Source organism: Triticum aestivum, chromosome 4A (genome assembly GCF_018294505.1).
Source record: "Triticum aestivum cultivar Chinese Spring chromosome 4A, IWGSC CS RefSeq v2.1, whole genome shotgun sequence".
Taxonomy (NCBI): domain Eukaryota; kingdom Viridiplantae; phylum Streptophyta; class Magnoliopsida; order Poales; family Poaceae; genus Triticum; species Triticum aestivum.
The window spans coordinates 367,069,530-367,080,401 of NC_057803.1; positions in this window are offsets into that span (position 1 = coordinate 367,069,530).

Consider the following 10,872-nt stretch of genomic DNA (forward strand, 5'->3'; position numbering starts at 1 on the left):
GGTCCTACCGAGATCATTAAGTTGATCTAGGTTTTCGATCTCGGTGCAACCGATTTGAACCTTTCGGTCACACCGAGTTGCAACAACTGTATATAGTTTTGTATCTCGGTGCCACCGAGCTGTTCCACTCGGTCACATCGAAAGGGTCGGGCTATATATAGTCACGGGCAAAAATTTGGAAATTTCTCCGAACCCCTTCGCCCACGCGATAGCCTGCTCTGCCAACTTGGTATCTAGATCATCTCCTCGCCGCCAGCCGCCTCCAGTCGCTGGTCTCCGTCGCCGTCAATGGGAATTCTACACCGCCGTTGCCACCGTAGCGAGTCTCCGCCGAACTAGGGTATGGACTCGATCTTTGTGCTATTCCCCAATCCAATTCTTAGCACATTGTGTTCTTAATGATTCTTGCCAAGATTGAAACACTCCTATCCAGTCAATGCATTCGTAGATTAGTTTTGACTCAAAAATTTTAGGGTTAGGTTTCCGCCGAAACCATCTCGGACCCACCGAGTTGAAAAACTCGGTCCCACCGATTTGGCTCATGCCATTGCACAAGTGAGACTCGGTGTGACCGATTTTGGAACTCTGTGAAACCCTAGCAGTCTCGGTGCCACCGAACTGTGACTCGGTCTGACCGAGTTCACTAGTTTAGGTTCCAAAACTGCTTCGGTATCATCGAGTTTAAAAATCGGTAGATCCGAGATGATTTCAGTGGGAAACTAAAACTAAGTTTTTGGATCATTCTTCTGCAAAAATCTCTGCATTTTGTGATGCTCATCTATTCTACCTCATCTATAAACTATTCACAGGGTCAGCAGTCAGAGTTTGCATCATGTCAGACCAAAGTGATAGCCAGAACTTGTCAGTGCAGTAAGTGCAGATGAGTGAGGGCACTAGTCCCTCCAGCTCTTCAGATGATGGCAGCAGAAGTACCCCAAGCAATTTGCCAAAAGCTGCCACCTGACAGAGGAAGAAGAGAACTTCAAATTCTGAGGATGAAGATTATGTGGCAGAGGAAGAGGAAGCCACATCAAAGAGAGTTGAGCCAGCACAGGGCACAAAGCCAGGATTGAAAATCAAAAGGCCAGCAGGTAGGCAGCCTATGCCAAAGCCCAGAGCCTCAACTCAGATTCCTGAAAAGCCTGCTCCCATAGAGCCAGTTGCTGCTGAAGGCAAGAAAAGAAAGGAAAGGGTCAAGAAGACCGTAGCCAGAGTGCTTGGAAAGGCTTCCATCATGGAAGAAGAGGAAGAAGAAGAGGTAGCTGCACCAACACCTAAGGCACCCAAGCTGATGGGTGATGCCATAAGATCAGGGGCAGCTGCTTCCAAGGCCAAGCCAGCTCCAAAGCCAAAGCCAAAGAGAAATACAAGAAGCATCCCAGCTGCTGAGAAGAACATGGCCCCAGTGCCTGAAGCTGCTGAAGAAGATGAGGAAGAGCAAGTACTCAGAAAGCTCAAGCCCAAGATCCTAGACCACAATGATGCTCATCCTGTGGCTAAGGATATGAAGCTCAGCAGAGACTCAGGGCTGAGGAAGTGGAGAGAAGTAGACCCGTATGCTTCAAGGAGAAGAACTGCTGTGGATTACAGGTTTCACACCAAGGAACAACAGGACTTCTATGAGACAGTTTTGTTGGACAAGAAGCCAATTGTTTGTGACATGAGATGGGTCGACTGGACCTACATCAAGGACAATGAAGAGCACTATCCTGGAGTGCAAGATAGCTTCAATGCTTGTGGAGTAGCAGACTTTGTTGGGCAGAAGCTCACAAAGTGGAACGAGGAGCTTATCATGCAGTTCTACTCCACAGCACATTTCTACCCAGATGGAAAGATCACATGGATGTCTGAAGGTACGAGGTACCAATCTACTGTTTCTGAGTGGGCATAGCTCATCAATGCCCCAAAGGAGCATGAGGATGACTTGGATATCTATGCCAAGAAGAAGATGGACCACAACTCTATGTCCAATATGTAAAAGGAAATTCCAAATGAAGCTCTTGAAACTTTCAAATTTGGCTCAGTGCATTATCTTCTGTCAGGGCTGCCAACTATTAATTGGATTTTGAGGCACACTCTCTTGCCCAAGTCAGGTGATCACAAGATGATCAGAGGCCGTGCAATCAATTTGCTTCATGTATTTGATGTGCCTCAGAAATTCAAGGTCATGAGCCTCATAGTAGAAACTATCAAGAGGACTGCAGCAGATCAGAAGAGGAGTTGTGGATATGCCCCACAAATTCAGGAATTAATCAACTCCAAGATGGGCACGGGCATATACTTATTGGACAAGGAACACCTGCCCATCCGTCCAGATTTTGAAGATAATCAAGTTGTTATGACTGAGAATGAACCATCGTCTGCCCAAGCACAAGCAAAGAAGGAGAAGGCAAGGAAGGAGAAAGCTGCCATGATGCCAACTCAAGAGGAGGCATCTGAGTATTTCTTGAAAACCAAACAAGAGCAGCTTGGTTACCTAATTGCATCCACCCTGCGGATTGAGAAAGGACTAGCCACCCTAACTCAGAACCAGGAAAGCCTAGAGAGAATCATGGAACAAAAGTTCTATGACTTGGATGTCAAGGTGACAGAGATTCAGACTGCAGTGGAGCAGCTCCAGGATGACATACAGGAGAGGAGAGGCAGGACTACAACTGATGCCTTTGCTAGAGTGCCACGAGGTCCGAGGTCGTCTGAAGTGCCAGTTGCTGACCCCAGGGTCACCACGTCTGCACCAGCTACAGCTTTAGTTCCACCAGCTCCAGCATCTACTTCAGCCTTGACTCCGACCTTGTCTACAGAAGGCTTCGTTCTTGGAGTGCTCCGGACTCCACCACCACCTGAAGATCAAGCCTGAGTGTCGATCTAGCACTATGCATTTTCTAGGAACTTTTTGGTAACTTGTTGCCAAAGGAGGAGAAAATGTATAGATCATAGGCTTTTATTCTCTCTTCTTTATTTGGTGGTTTTTCGAACTTTGTTTGCTTTTGAGTGCTTGAGATACTATGTCATTGCTCGTGAGACATTGATGATCATGTGTTTGATCATACGCTACACTTAATGTTTGCTTAATATTATCATCTTATCTATGTTATGTGATCATTCACTATTCTTGGTGATGAGTGCATGTATTTCATTCTTATCATTTTAAGCGCTCCACCAAGATGTATGTGACATGGAAGAGTAGCCCATGACTCTAACTCCTTGTGCATTTGCAGTCCAAAGCAAATTTTAAATATGCACAAATTTAGGGGGAGCTCTTACTTGTCACATACTTCTCAAAGCGACGATATATTTCATGGTTATTATCATTTGTCGAAGCTTTGATCTATATGTTGTCATCAATTACCAAAAAGGGGGAGATTGAAAGTGCAACTATCCCTAGGTGGTTTTGGTAATTCATAACAACATATAGCTCACTGAGCTAATGCTATTCCAAGATGATTATTTCAGGAAAGCTCAATGATTGGCATGGCATGGATGTGAAAGTGGAACCCTCAAAATGCTAAGGACAAAGGATTGGCTCAAGCTCAAAAGCTCAAGACTCTTCATTTTATATTTTAGTGATCCAAGATCACATTGAGTCTTTAGGAAAAGCCAATACTATCAAGGAGGGATGAGGTGTTGCTTAATGAGCCTCTTGCTTCATGTGCTCAGTGATATGCTCCAAAACCCTCAACTACTTTCCCATATCCACATATGACCTAAACCCTAAGCCAAACTCGGTCATACCGATTCTTTCTATCCGGCGCCACCGAGTTTCACTTGTCATAAGCCACTGCCAAACCCTAGCAAATCGGTTCTACCGATAGGGATCTCAGTCTCACCGAGATGGGATTGCAAACTCTCTGTTTCCCTTTCGTAACTTTTCAGTCTCACCGAAAGAGCGAATCGGTCCCACCGAGATTGCAATGTAAATTCAGTGTTTCCTTTTTGTAACTTTTTGGTCTCACCGAAAGAGCAAATCGGTCCCACCGAGTTTGCCTGACCAACTCTCTGGTTAGCTAATTACCAAAATCGGTCTCACCGAGTTTGTGTAATCGTTCTCACCGAGATTACGTTATGCCCAAACCCTAACCATATCGATCCTACCGAGTTGCATGTCAGTCCCACCAAAAATCTCTAACGGTCACTAGGTTTACCTTTTCGGTCCGACCGAGTTTGTTGATTCGGTCCCACCGAGATTGGAAAACTGTGTGTAACGGTTGGATTTTGTGTGGAGGCTATATATACCCCTCCACCTCCTCTTCATTCGTGGAGAGAGCCATCAGAACACATACACCATTCCAACTCATATGTTCTGAGAGAGAACCACCTACTCATGTGTTGAGACCAAGATATTCCATTCCTACCATATGAATCTTGATCTCTAGCCTTCCCCAAGTTGCTTTCCACTCAAATCTTCTTTCAACAAAATCCAAATCCTATGAGAGAGAGTTGAGTGTTGGGGAGACTATCATTTGAAGCACAAGAGCAAGGAGTTCATTACCTACACACCATTTGTTACTTCTTGGAGAGTGGTGTCTCCTAGATTGGCTAGGTGTCACTTGGGAGCCTCCGACAAGATTGTGGAGTTGAACCAAGGAGTTTGTAAGGGCAAGGAGATCGCCTACTTCATGAAGATCTACCGCTAGTGAGGCAAGTCCTTCGTGGGCGATGGCCGTGGTGGGATAGACAAGGTTGCTACTTCGTGGACCATTTGTGGGTGGTTGCATATTCATGGACCCTTCGTGGGTGGAGCCCTCCGTGGACTCGCACAACCGTTACCCTTTGTGGGTGGAGCACTTTGTGGACTCGCGCAACCGTTACCCTTCGTGGGTTGAAGTCTCCATCAACGTGGATGTAGGATAGCACCACCTATCCGAACCACGGGAAAAACATCCGTGTCTCCAATTGCGTTTGAATTCTCCAAACCCTTCCCTTTACATTCTTGCAAGTTGCATGCTTTACTTTCCGCTGCCAATATACTCTTTGCATGCTTGCTTGAATTGTGTGATGATTGCTTGACTTGTCCTACAATAGCTAAAATCTGCCAAGAACTAAAATTGGGAAAAGGTTAAGTTTTTATTTGGTCAAGTAGTCTAATCACCCCTCCTCTAGACATACTTTCGATCCTACATGATGTAACTCTTTTTGTTGTGTGTTTGTTGGGATCCGATGAATTTTCAGTTTATGAGCAGATCTATGTTTTTGATCTCTTATATGCATTATTACTTATATCCTCGTATTTTTTTCTTTGAATCTTTGGTTTAGGTAGGCCGACTAGATCGATTTTTCTTGCCATGGGAAGAGGTGCTTTGTGATTGGTTCGATCTTATGGTGCTTGATCCCAATGACAGAACGGGAACCGGCACGTATGTATCATTGCTATTAAGGATAACAAGATGGGGCCTATTTCTACATAAATAGATCTTGTCTACATCAAGTCATTGTTCTTATTGCATTACACCGTTTCTCTAGGAACTTAATACACTAGATGCATGCTGGATAGCGGTCGATGTGTGGAGTAATAGTAGTAGATGCAGGCTGGAGTCGGTCTACTAATCTTGGACGTGATGCCTATATAATGATCATTGCCTGGATATCTTCATGATTATTTGAAGTTCTATCAATTGCCCAACAGTAATTATTTTGTCGAGAGAAGCCACTAGTGAAATCTACGGCCCCTGGGTCTCTTCTTTATTATATTTGCCTTCGTGATCTAGTTTTCTTTGCTTTTATTTTCAGATCTGTTAATCCAAAAATACAAAAATACCTTGCGGCAATTTTAATTTATTTTTTATCTTGCGTTCCCCCAAGATCTATTTACCAAATATACTACAATTTTACCTATATTTTTACCCGTGAGGGATTGACAACCCCTCTCTTACATCGGGTTGCAAGTATTTGTTCTTTGTCTGCAGGACCTTTTTACGTGGTGTTGCGTGGTTCTCCTACTGGTTTGATAACCTTGGTCTGAGCACTGAGGGAAATACCTACTGTAGTTGTGCTGCATCATGCGTTTCTCTTTGGGGAAACACTAACGTAGTTCAGGCCGCATCACCTGCTGCTTGTATCCCTGTCTATTTCATGTTTTGCTAGAACCATAAATCCTGATGCATGACTATCATAGTCTGGTTTGGTATATCTGTTCTACTGGTGCTTAAATTTTTACATGCCCTTGTTTTGATTGAACTCATTGTTAGTATGTCTGGTTTGGTATACTTTGTCAGTTTAGTTTCTTATGTGTACTTTACATATTTTGAATGATTTTTCACGTCTTCTAATAGTATTGTAAGTTAAGAGCTGCACATGTCAGTATACTATATACCAAAAAATCGTAGCTAGTTGTCGTGGGAAACCACTGCCACTTATGGGCCAGGAGCCCCTTGTGGTTCGGCAGGAGGACAAGCACGTTGCACAAAGAGCGGAGAGAGCATCTGCAGCATGGCAGAGATCACACCGGAAATTTTGCCTAGGTTCGGGCCGCCGCAAGGTGTAAAACTCTAGTCCTGCTTTGGTGGATTGATGGTGGATTGTGGTGGAAACGCAGCGCTCTAGCCCGACAGGGTTGCCTCAGGGTGAGAGTAGCTACGTGCGTATGAGTGTACAAGGGTTTGAACTTTTTCTATGGTTGCCATGGGCCTCCTTTTATAGATCGAGGAGTTACCACAGTGGCAAATCAGTCATTATGTACTGATTAGATAGCAAACAGTTCTCTCATACCTAACTCTGCAGATAGGGAAGAGCACATTAATGCGCCGCTTAGTGTCACATCATGGCCTGCCCAGCAAGCCTTGCTGGGCTGCTCGGCCACCTTCTCTGCTTTCTGCATGACACGTCGCTAGACGGGTGTCGTTTGGAGGTGATTTCCATATAAGGTGCCTACCATGTGGCAAGAAATAGCCACCTAGTCACCTTGGGGCTTGACACCGCACCGATCGATGATTTGCATTTGTGTGAGGTGGTGCGGTGGATCCTTGGCAATGTATTATGCCTTCGTAAGCCCCGGCAGGTCTGCCGGGACGGTCTTGAGGTTTTCTTTCAGGGTAACCTTGAACTCTCCAGGCTCTCTTGCCCGATAAGGGAGGTTTTCCCTTAGTTGTGTCTTGTTCCTTTGGCTCGACTTGGACTTCTTGATCTGCACTCCGATTCTCCAAAGAGATGATCCCTTGTGCATGGTCTGGTCTTGAATGTTGTAATCTTAATCTTAGGCCTATGCACAGTCTGGTAAATAGACCCAGGGTTTGTTGCACGGACAGAAGCCCCTGGGCCTGGCCCGAACGCGTTGCTCGGCGGCATCAGGGCAGTTCCAAATTAACTCATACACATGTGAGACGGTAGCAGTTGCTTGTCCTTTGAGATCTTCTTTGCTTGTTCATTATCCCAAGCCCAGGTCAGTTTCAGGTTCCCCCGTTCATCATGTAACGCCAGCTGCAATGGCGCCACCTTTGTAATGGCCCGTGAATAACTTTAACACATGGGTGAGTAACTACCAATTCACTCTTCCCACCACGCTCTTATCCTTGGCCACGTATGCTGCATGCATTGAATGGGGTAGGTAATGGAGGCGCGTGGTGTGGGAGAGCTTCAAGGCGGGGTCCCAGCCTTCTTGGATTGGTGGAGGAGGGTGGTGATTACCCCCAAGGGATCGGCTCCCAGTCCCGACACGTCTATAAAAGAAGGGGCGGGGAGGTGGGAGTATTAATACACACACCCCTCCTCCTCCATTCTCTCCTTTCTCCTGGCTATGCCAAAATGTAGAGCCCGGGGCTAGGCCCCGTGTCCTATCTTGCGGTTGGTGACGTCGAATGCTCGCACTAACGCTTGGGGTGTGAGTTTGGTCCGGGCCACGGGAAGATGCGGCGGGCGAATCACTCGTAGTGTAGTAGATGTCAAGATTTCCCATTATGGTGGAATGCTCATCTCCTCCACTTGTGCCGGCTGTCTGGCAAGGAGTGCGGGAGCTTGCTGCGAGCCGCTGTGGCTCGGTGCTCCAGTGCCGGAGCCCCTGGGGTTCTTGATGCCCGTCTGGGGTGCAGTCCTCGGAGTTCGCGTTAATCCCTGTACTGCTCCCTTTGGTGATGTTGGGGTGAACGTTGAAGACGGTGACATCTCCCTGCCACTCGAGGAGGGGAGCAATGCCCCCACGCGCCTCGGACACTGCCATCGCCTACTGTCTCTCCGAGGGAGGTGACAGCTCGAGGGGCCGACATCCTCGCGGAGTGGTGGTGATGAAGAAAGAACTAGGGAAGACGGAGAAGGCAGGTGGTAGGGCATCTGGTCGGAGTATGATGGCACCGACACCTTTATCTCCTATTGGTGACTTGTCGCCTCATCTTTCTGCTCTTTACCTCCCTCCCCGACACCATCATCACTAGCCTATGGGTTGCCGGGGAGGGGCCGCTCTCTTGGTGCCTTCCCCTCCTCTAGTAGTCTTTTAGCTGAGCTTCGGTGATTCCCCCCTGTTGGTGCTCACGCTGGGGCTTCTCGCTGGTCCTGGAGGTGGTGGCCAGGCCACTACCGAGCTGCTCCTTCCTCCCCTCTCCTTCACAGCCTCGCCACTCCCGATCTTGTTAGGCTGTGCCCGGTAATCTCCTGACGGGATCGGGTCGGGCGTCTACTTAGGCATTCCTTCTGCACTCTTCCCTTCCCACCGCAATACCTGGGGGAGGAGGAACGAGAAAGGCGGATTATAGGGCACTTATCTTTTTTCAATCTAAAATGTGTAGGAACTTGCCAAACTTTAGTTCAAATTATGTAATCCCTTTTATCCATGCTTGTGTTCTGTAAGATCTATAATTGTTAATCAATATATTAAGGAAAAAGATAAACCTTGCCAGCCACTAGTGCATGTAACATTTCCATGCGGAAGTAAAATGCCTCTATACATTCAAGTAAACAAGTTTCCCCCGGCAAACTATCCTGTCGGTACCCTTAGTTTGCTGCCGCGGAGCTAGGACTGCTGGGCCCAAACCGTAAAGAGGGACCAGCCCCCCTGGCGCGTGGAGTGGGAGCGGTAAACACGAGCGCTTGTCGTCTCGTCCCTGCTCGAAAGAAGCAGAGGCGTGGCGCGGCGGGGTTGCGGGGCACAGGGAGGTGCGACTCCGGCAGGCACGGGCCCAAGACAAGGTGGCAGAACGGCGCGGATGGCGTCCCAGGTGAGATCTGAGGCGAGGAAGGGGGTCGGCGCCATGAGGATCCTTCCAGAGAAACGATAGAGGGAGATGAGTCCGAGAGAGGGGCAGCGGGAGAAGAAGAGGCGCGCAACAGGGAGGACGGGCTCCAACAGCGGCTGACATTGGCGGCGGGGTCCTGCTGGAGCTCACCAAAGCAGCTGTTGTTGGCAGGGTTGGAGCACCGGTACGGTGGATCAGGAGCTTCCCTGCCAAATGAGAGGCACGACCAAAGGTTGCGGGAGGCACGAGGGGGCTGCGAGCTTGAAGGCCATGACGGGGCTGGAGGGTCGAGATGGCCACGCGAGGCGACGACGACCACAGGACTTGGCGTCCTTGTCCTCGTCCTCTTGCCGAAGAGCAAGGCGGCTCAGAAGAACTCCTGTGCAGAGAACAAGAGAGATAGAGAGGGGGTCAGGTGAGATAGAGCACGAGGAGGAAAGGAGAGACAGAGAAAAGAGGACGGCGACGAACGAAGCAGGGCGGTGGCGGGAGCTGCAAGGCCATGTGGAGGTCCTGTACAGTGCAGCAACGTGCGGGGGTTAGAGATGAGAGAGACCTCGGGGAGGAATAGAGAGAGGAGGAAGTGGAGGCGACGGGACCTCGGGTTCGGCCGTCGATGGTGGCAAGGCTCGGCGGCGGCGAGGCGAGGAAGAGGAGGTCTGGTCAATGCAAGGACACCCCGGATCGAGCGAGAGGAGCTGGGGTGCGGGCGCCGAACGGGCTCAGCAGTGCGCAGTTGAGCGCTCGGTCCCTCGACGAGGCAAGGGCTGGCTGGAGCGGCTTAGGGAAAATGAGGAAGGTGGGAGGTGCAGGCTGGGTGAGGGGATCGAGGAAGATCGAGCGAGGGGATCCTGATGGAGAAGGTGGCAGCGCTAGGATAGGATCCCTAGAAATTAGGTGGTTTGTCTAGATTAGGTTAGGGGGTCTATATATATAGTGAAATGAGGGGAATTTTGGGACATCCGATTTAAATCGAATGGACGGAAATAATGGACTAGGGGAGTCCAAGAAAGAACCGATGATGTTTTTGAGATGTTTGGGGATGATCGGGACCCATCGGTCACGGCCGAGCGGTTCGGGTTCGGGGACGTTTCGGACACGCACCCGGGGGGGTGTGTGCACTGTGCAGATAGGTTAGGTGGCTAGACAAGAGGGACTCGAAAACCCCGGTTGGTCTCAGACCGGACAACGAAGACAACGAGGAGAAGCGGCAACTATGAACGGATGCAAGTTTTATGAAAACATGCGGGTGCAAGGCACATGATGCTATGATGAAATGCAACAAACAAATAAAGACACAGCGACAACGATAAACATGGAAGGCGTCTGGAGCATCGGTCTTGGGTCATCACAACTATATAGCAGAAGATAGACACCAATGGCCTGTTAGGGGGCCCACAAGCCACAGGGGCGCGCCCCACAGGTTTATGTCCTCCTAGTGGGTCCCCTCTTGTATTTTCTTCGCCCAATATTTTTTATATATTACAAATACATGACTTTTGGAGTTGTGCAGAATAGGTCTCTCAGATTTGCTCCTTTTCCAGTCCAGAATTCCAGTTGCCGGCATTCTCCCTCTCCATATAAACCTTGTAAAATAAGAGAGAGAAGGCATAAGTATTGTACCATAATGTGTAATAACAGCCCATAATGCGATAAATATCAATATAAAAGCATGATGCAAAATGGACGTATCATGGCACCGTCATTAGCACCT